The sequence below is a fragment of the Lepus europaeus genome, chromosome 4 (genome assembly GCF_033115175.1).
Source record: "Lepus europaeus isolate LE1 chromosome 4, mLepTim1.pri, whole genome shotgun sequence".
Lineage (NCBI taxonomy): Eukaryota > Metazoa > Chordata > Mammalia > Lagomorpha > Leporidae > Lepus > Lepus europaeus.
In genome coordinates this window covers 38,371,497-38,380,588 of record NC_084830.1, presented here as the reverse complement: position 1 = coordinate 38,380,588, position 9,092 = coordinate 38,371,497, and the positions used below count along the sequence as shown (strand labels likewise).

Genomic DNA, 9,092 nt, shown 5'->3' with positions numbered 1-9,092 from the left:
ACAAGGAGTATGAAGTATATTTTTTAAATTAAAGGTAAGTAATTGGAAATTACAAAATTAAAAATCAAAATTATTTTCATATTCATTATACACAAAAATCAGTATGATATCCAATCATCCATAATATTTTATCATACATAATATATTAAAGACTATGATCTTGAGGTAAATTTATCACTGACCCTCTTGTTGTAAGCACCCTGTAAAATAACAATGTTCTTAAAATAATATCACAAAGTTTATGTGCACCTTAGTAACATAGAAAAACATATGCCTTTTAGAGTTTTAATATTGATTTAAAAAAATCCTTCCTGGAAACAGTCTTCACAGAGGCATATTTGTTCCCAATCACTCTACTGTTAACATGCCTATCCTGTTGGGGAGTTATTTTCCATCTTCTTTTTCCCTGATTCTTTTTCATCTTTGCATGAGTTAAGACATGAGCTTTCAGGTTATCTGACTGAATATGAATAAACCTCTTGTTACAACCTTTAAAGGGACACACAAAAGGTTTCTCCCCAGTGTGAATGTGTACATGTGTACACAGATTGAAGTCCAGGGAAAAGCACTTTCCACTTCCTTCAAAAATGCACTGATAGGGAATCTCTCCAGTATGAACCAGAAAATGTCATTTTAGTTGTGAGCTCTCACAGAATGTTCTCCCACATTCTGCAAATATGTGGGCTCAGGGACCGTGAACAAGGAGACGCTTTTTCAGGGCTGCTCTGTTCCTTGACTTTCTTGTGCATCTGCTTTGAGGACAAGTGAATATTTATGGAGCATTATATTCTTTAATTTCTTTTGACTTTTTAACAAACTCTGCAAGCTGTTTTGAATCTGATAAGTCAATGTCAGGTATTTCACCAGGAGGAAGCTTCTTGCCTGCCATGTACTCAGAATACCCAAGAAGGGAATTCTCTCCAACAACCTGTGGAGGAAGCTTCTGTTTTGCCCCCTTTTTCATGTAAACCAAAGAACCTGTTGAGAAAGCTCTTGTTCTGATCCTTCCTTTAAGTAGTCAAAAGACTTAAAAAGTGAGTCCTGTCCAGGAGGGGTTGAGAAAACTCTCGTTTGATTATACATTCTATATAACAGTTGGGGAAGGCATCCTCTCCTACAGTGTCATAGCACACATCTTCATCACAGAAGGCCCATGTCATATCAGGAGCTTCCATTTCTGCCTGCTGGGCTGGCCTTGGCTTGGCTTAATATGGGTTAGCACTCCTGAGGGCTTTTCCATCAGGGACCTTCCAGTCACTAATCTTTGCCTTTCCCCTCTGTTGCTGGTTCATGTTGTCCTGTTTACTTCCTCCTTGAAAGTTTGCACCAGAATATACCAAACACTTCCAGGAGGTAGTGACCTGGTTGTCTTCAGCAAACATCTGCTGCTAGACTGTAAGGAAACTGTGATGTCAAAGTCCTCTTCCATTTGGTCACAGGCATCCCAGCACTTAGTACATTTGTAAGGCCACTATGATGTGCTCTGATCTTTGCTGTTGCAACTCCTTTGCAAAAGGCCTGAACAAAGTTTTAAGACAAAATATTTTTATTCAATTTCCATTGTGCCAAAACTAACACTAAGTTAGAAATCAAATTAGCAAAGAGCTTCTTATTCATATGCTTGCTGTAGCAAGGGAAACGTCTACTGTCATATTGCTCCTACACAAGTTCAAAGAGAATTTGGAATAAGGAGATGGGTTTTTAGGGCAGAAAGAGTGAATTATGTTAGGGAAAGATTTGGGGGAAGTTGTGTGATTGACCTTTTCAGTATATTGGGCTGTCCTAGTTTGTTTGCAAGGAAGCATGTTAAATTTGGGGAAGATTTCCAGAGAGGAAGAGACTGCTCTGAGGCCAGAGATTTCCTACATCTACTAGAATTGATAGAATGTTCTTTTATAGTTGAGTAAAATATTTGGGCCGTGGTCTGGGGGTGGGGTGGTGGAAGTGACAGATGGGTTCTCAACTGAACTACATAGCACTGAGTTATTGCATTCTCATCCAGTACGGTGAATTTTGAGGGCTTGGGCCAGTCAACAGATCTCCCTTAACTACAATTTTTTTTTCACAGTGAAGACCATGAATTAGGTGATGTACAAATACTCTTGAGACTCTTGTTAAGTCTAGGAGTCCACAATGATTCTGGCCACGGATTAATTTCATGACCCCGTTTATCAATTACTAATTGAGATGACTTACTATTTGTCTCTTAGGTTAGTTACCCAGAGAAATCATGTTAGATCATGAGCCTTAGAAATGAATGCATCTACTGAGTTATGAAACTCTGTAGCAACCAGCCATTCTTCATTCCCAGCAAATGTGTTCATGGTGCAAGAGTTGGGTGAAGGTGAACCTTCCTTTTTTACAGCACTGAGGTAAAGACTCAGATTGAGGATATATCCTTGCTTTCCAAAACCTAAGGCCCTTCATGACCCTGCCACTTAAATGTGCCGTGAGCTGGAACCTTTATTCAAAGGGGCTTTTCCAGCCTTAGCTGCTGCCCAGCTGCTGCAATGTGCCCAGATGCCCACATCCTTGCCACAAAATTAGAAGCTGTGCCCTGGAACAACCTGGATCCTTCTTTGCATATGGTTTCTCCACTTCAGCTTACCCAAGTACTGCAGAAAAGTTCACTGCAGGGCAGCAAATACTGTCATGATTTTAGAAATTGCACAACAGTCCTCTTTTCATTTATATTATAAATACTAGATGCTCAATGATAATTTGAAGTTCCATTCATCAGTGGCCAGTATTTTGTTAGTCCTCATCTGTAATTTACACAGCAGGGATCTTTTTACACATCCGTTGATAAAGTTCATCATTTGCTCGTTCAATTAAGACAGCTGAATTTGGCACAGTATGAAGATTCCTAGTATGTACTCAGCTCTTGCTATGAACTAGGCATTGTGGCAAGTTCTTTGTGTGCATAATAAATCATTTAATCTTCAAACCACTTGGGTTGAGATGTTGATGCTCTTTGTATCCCCACCCTTAACAGGTGAGAAAAATGAGGTTCAGAGAGCTTAAAGTAACTTACCTGGGGTCATGTATAGAATTGTGACATTTTCTAGCAATGTGAATAGGCAGGCACTTTACTTTAATTTTTCACTATGGCTGTAAATTTGTATTTGGAAAAAAATTTAATGGGTTATAAGCATTTTAATCTCATTTCATTTTTAATACATGACAATAGCGCTATAATATCATGGGTAATTTATTTAGGTTGGAGTACCCAGAATTCTTGGTGGTTGGTATGGCGGTCTATAAGGATCTGCCATCATAACTTTCCAAGTATAGTTATCATAGAAAAGAGAGAAATATGTTCATTATTTTATCTTTGGTGGTGGTCCTGGTAAATGCCATGTGTCCTAGTGAAGAAAATGATGATGCTCTTAACTCTGCATCTGTGATCTGGCAAAAGCCATTGCTTGTTCTTTTAAAAATAGTTTCAATTAATAAAAAAGACACTTTTTTATTTCTGTGGATCCTAAGATTGAGCAGTGGAGTAAAGCATCATTTCACCTCTCTTCAACTCTTGAGTTGTCCATCTGTAAAGTGGGGACTATGAATGACTTCAGAGAGAATGCTTGCTAAGCATTCTGGAATGTACTGTGTAGATGGCAAATAGGACTCTCTTCCCCATCTGGCCCTTCAGAGAGAAGGGCTGGACAACAAATTCCTTGAATATTTGCCGGTATGAGCTTCAATGAACATTCACGTGCTACTTGCAGTGTATCACTTGGTAGGCACATACACTTGGCTTGAATCTTGATGAAGATTTTTTTTTCTTCTTTAAATTTCTCCCTATTTTCCTGGCATAATATTTTGAACAGCAGCAAGTGCAATCTGTTGTTTGTTTGGAAAAGATGGCAGAAGGGGTGCTTGTTGTGTGTGTGTGTGTGTGTGTTGCAGGGAGGCAGTCTTCCCATAAGATCTGTTCTCAGTCCAGTAAAATAAAATTGTGAAACACAGATACCTGAGTTACTTTTCATTTGGGAAGAGGTTGAGGTTTAGAAAGAATTAATAAAAGCTCTACTCCTATGGTGGATATGTGACAGAAAATCCATTTGTCAACCTCCCTCCCCATCGTAGGTGTATGCACACACACACATATGCACATAGAAACATCACAACAGAAGGGAATTTTTAGTTCATGGTCCTCTTAGAGCAGAGTTCTTCCTTCCTTGGCTTCAGCAATTTTATCTTTTCCTCTTTCACCATTCTCAGACCCTCCTATCTCAGAAGCCAGTTTTTCTAGAAAGCAGAGAAAACCCTCTGAGCTGGTAGAATTGCCATAGCAACGTGGCACTGAGTCTTGCCCCCACAGATCTCAGCTGTTTGTCTTTCGGTCTCAGCCCAAGTGAAGGATTATGTGGGTTTTCCTTACCACACATTCCTGGGCCCAGTCAGGTGTGACTTTGATCCACTCTCCTACCCAGGTGGACACACACTCTTGACCTCTGTACATCTTTGGGCTTTGGGTTTTCTTTTTCTCCCCGCAAGGCCAGAGATGCTCAGTGCCAGTGTCTGTGTAGGTTTCAGATTACAAGCCATCTACTGTTGAGACACAGAGCTCCTTCTGAATATATGTGTCACTTAGAGGAGAAACAGATGCTTGGAGGGAAGGAACAGCAATTTTAGGGTAGTGAAGCAAGCATTGGTCTTTTACTTAGGAGATTGGGGTTCACATCTACTTCCTATAAACTGTACAGTGCTGACCTCCCTCTCTCTCTCTCTCTCTCTCTGTGTGTGTGTGTGTGTGTTTAATAGATGATTGGAATACAGGTATACTCAACAATGTGGATGAATTTTACTAATTGATATTGAATGTGGAAAATAAGCTCCAAAACATTAACCAGTTAGTGATAGAGTTCAAAACTAAACTAAAACAAAACATTATTATTTAAACACATTGTGACTACACTGTAATATTTTTAAAACTGTATATAAAGATAATTGAAAATGAATCGTGGCCGGCGCCGCAGCTCAATAGGCTAATCCTCCACCTTGCGGCGCCAGCACACTGGGTTCTAGTCCCGGTAGGGGCGCTGGTTCTGTCCCGGTTGCCCCTCTTCCAGGCCATCTCTCTGCTGTGCCCCAGGAGTGCAGTGGAGGATGGCCCAGGTCCTTGGGCCCTGCACCCGCATGGGAGACCAGGAGAAGCAACTGGCTCCTGGCTTCGGATCAGCGTGATGCGCTGGCCACAGCGCGCCGGCCACGGCGGCCATTGGAGGGTGAACCAACGGCAAAGGAAGACTTTTCTCTGTCTCTCTCTCTCACTGTCCACTCTGCCTGTCAAAAAAAAAAAAAAAAAAAGAAAAAGAAAAGAAAAGAAAAAAAAAGAAAATGAATCATGATGAAGAATGGGATGGGAGAGGGAGTGGGAGATGGGATGGTTGCGGGTGGGAAGAGGTTATGGGTGGAAAAGATGCTATAAACCAAAAGTTGTACTTTCAAAATTTATATTTATTAAATAAAAGTTTAAAAAAAGAGTGATAAACTGACTACTTCACAAAGAAAGGATTGGTTTAGGAAGGTGGGTGTATAAGTTGTTGTTAATCTGAGCCTTTGGATTGAGAGGTAAACTTATGAATATTCACTATCTCATGTAAATTACCTGGTTAAGACAGTGCCTGGGCCAGTAATGATGGTAGATCCTGAAACAGTGATCATGGTTAGTTCAATTCCATGTATTTGTAGGCCACAAAACTCAAACCAAACATTTCTTAACTGTAGCTGCTGGTGCAAGGTATCTAGGCTTCATAATGGTTGCTATCTTACTTGCAAAATTGATGGTTGAAATTAATCATGTCCCAGATCTCCATTACACTGAGGGAGCAGACTTGGGAGCCAGACTGCAGGGTTTCAAGTTAGGGTGTCACCTCAGCGAGGACCACAGACCATTGTGCAATCAGAGCTACCTGCGACTTTGTCATTAGTGCCATGGGTGCTTTGAAATCACAAGGCAACTTTTCTGGCACCTGGAAGTATCATTTACAAACATTATTACTTTAAAATTATAGTGGTTAGCAGCCCTGCTTCTCTACCTTGCCACTGAATGCATTAACAAAGAGGAACATATATGGCTGTGCCTCACATTTGTTATTTTAACAACTATACTTTAATATACTGGATTGCCTTTGTAATCCTATTTTTCTGAGGCAAGTTCTATAGGTTTCACCAGAGAACTAAAGGGGTTTATAGTTCAAAAAGTATACACAACTTTTATCAGAAACTCCAAACTCTGAATACACAAAAACACACATATAAAGAGAGAAATGTATAACCCTGTTTTTAGTGGATAGGATAGTTTGGGCAGTCTCAGGCATTTGAAAAAAAAAATAAAATCCATATATTTGTTTTTGTTCTCACGTTCCTGTATTCTGTAATCTTTATGCTTGTCTTTCCTTTCGATAGGTGATCTGCAGTTATTCTTTGAATATGAACAGCAAGATGGTACTTTTTCATGCATCAAATACATGGACAAGAACTATGTTCTTTACATTTTCAGTTAAATTCCACAAAGGAAAGCAATTCTTTTTTTTAATTTTTTTTTTAATTTTTGACAGGCAGAGTGGACAGTGAGAGAGAGAGATAGAGAGAAAGGTCTTCCTTTTTGCCGTTGGTTCACCCTCCAATGGCCGCCGCGGTAGGCGTGCTGCGGCTGGCGCACCGTGCTGTTCCGATGGCAGGAGCCAGGGGCTTATCCTGCTCTCCCATGGGGTGCAGGGCCCAAGGACATGGGCCATCCTCCACTGCACTCCCTGGCCACAGCAGAGAGCTGGCCTGGAAGAGGGGCAACCGGGACAGGATCGGTGCCCCGACCGGGACTAGAACCCGGTGTGCCGGCGCCGCAAGGCGGAGGATTAGCCTAGTGAGCCGCGGAGCCGGCTTAATTCTTTTGAAAATGATTTAAACATGTTAAAATATTTCATTCAAATTTTAGGACCTGAATGTCTTCGCATTGTTTCTTCCAGTCTAAAAAAAAAAAATGAGGGTAAATGTGCAATGTGACATACTTACCACATTTCCAATAACACACTCTTTAAAAATGCACACACGTGGTCTAATGTGCTGACATTCCTCCAGGCAAGAGCCCACATGGTTTCTAATCATTCATTCATTCATTTTCTTTGGTGATTTTTTTTGAAGAAATTATTTATCTGAGAGGCAGAGAGAGAGAGAGAGAGAGAGAGAGAGAGAGAGAGAATGCTTCTACCTATTGGTTCACTGTCAAATATTCATATTGCTTAGGGTTGGGCTAGGATTGAAGCCAGTAGCTGGGACCATAGTCCAGTTCTCTCACATGGGTGGCAGGAGCCTAATTATTTGAGTCATCATAACTGTCTCCCAGGGTCTGCATTAGCAGGAAGCAGGAAGCTGAAATGAGGGGCTGGAGCTGGGACTCAAATCCAGGTGTTCTGAAATGGGATGTGGGCATCTTAACGGTTAGGCTAAACATCCAGCCCTCTCAGGTGACTTTAAATTTAAAATTAATTCCAATAAAATTATTAATTTTCTTCTCAGCTTTCAGTGCAAATGCACAGCAAATGTACTGGACACCAATTTAAACAACTATCCCAGCAGGGTATAGGGGATTAATTGAGGGTCTATTTGTATGAAGAACTGAGGAGTTTTATGAAAAAGAATTAATCCCCAGGGAAGAGGAAATAGAGGCAGTATACAAGCTTGGTCTCAGGTCAATGAGCTCTTGTTGGAGAGGTACCGATCTGTAGCAAATTGAAAGAAAGTCCTTTTGGTTGTTTTATGGCAAGTTTGTCCTTGAGCAAATCTCATTGAAATAATTATAACAGAACTGGTTATCAAAGAATCTCTTTAATTCCCTGAAAGCTATATTCTAGCTTTCTGTGGCAGAGGCTATCATGTTGCACACGTTTTGGCTGTCTCAATGTCCATCCCTTCCTTACTGTGTAGCATCCTTAGTGTGGATAAGTCATTCTTTCTCTACCTCCCAAGCAAAGCAGCATTGTTTCATTTCCCTACTGTGAGGACTGGTTTCCAGGATGGGCACAGCACAAACAGTGACTCAGTGAAAGTGAATCTCAAGACTTACATTTGATGGTAAGGAAAGAAAAGTTCTCTTTCCTAGAACATGTCTTGCATGGCTGAAAGCTATGGACTCTGTAAGACCATTTACCTCATCTGGGAAGCCAGCCTGAGTCCGAGTTTGATCATGAAGACACAGTGCATTTATGGAGAGACAGAGCTAGAGCCCTGAACAAAATGAGGCTGAAGCCAAATGTACTGTTGTGACATATAAGCAACAAAATGCCTTGAGAATTTAAATCACTCCATTTTGTTGCTGTTATTTTTATTGGAAGTTCAAAATATTATTTATTTTGACACTCAGATGAGGGGATCTTATGGCCTGCTAAATTATAGAAAAGAAGAGGAAAAGAAGCAAGGCAAGAGAAACACAGTGAACTGGACTCCTAGCCTTGTGGCCCTCTGGGGAAGTTTTTCATAATTATATTATCAACATCCCAACTTTACAGGTTAAAATCATATGCCTCAAAAGTCTGGTGGCAAGCCTCACCGTCCCGTGTGAGTCACCATGTAAAATCAGAATGGAAATCCCATTTTTGGATTTGGTGCTCACTCATACAGAGAGCACAGATATTTTGGTCTTTTACATACTTCTGGAAGTTTCAAAATCTGAAGGCATTCTACTAAATTCTTCCAGATTCGGGACATGTGTGACTTATGGGCCCCTGAAATACACTCACAAAGGCTAGCTAGTTGACCTGGAGTTGACACTCTTCTATTGTCAAAAGATGAAGATGACAAAGGTATGAATTATTAAAATCACCTCAGCACCCAGTAGAAAAGTAGTGCTCATACGCCAGAAAATGGAATTTGTATGTTTAGCAGGAAGGCTAGACAATGGTAATAACTGCTATTTATTTAGCATTTGCTTTATTTCAGCATTGTGTTTGTGCTTTATATGCATTATCTCATTTAACCTTTTCAAAAAATTATGTTGTTATTATTATTATGCTATTTTTTATACATTATAACATTAGAAATGGACAGGTGACCTGGGAATGTTGAGAAGCTTAAGGGGTTAATAATTT

The 9,092-nt window shown here is 40.3% G+C and overlaps 1 pseudogene; it reads right to left on the bottom strand.

Moving 5' to 3' along the window:
- Positions 1 to 277: 277 nt before the first annotated feature.
- Positions 278 to 1,175, bottom strand: LOC133758672 (zinc finger protein 42 homolog; annotated as a pseudogene).
- Between the last annotated feature and the right edge of the window lie 7,917 nt (positions 1,176 to 9,092).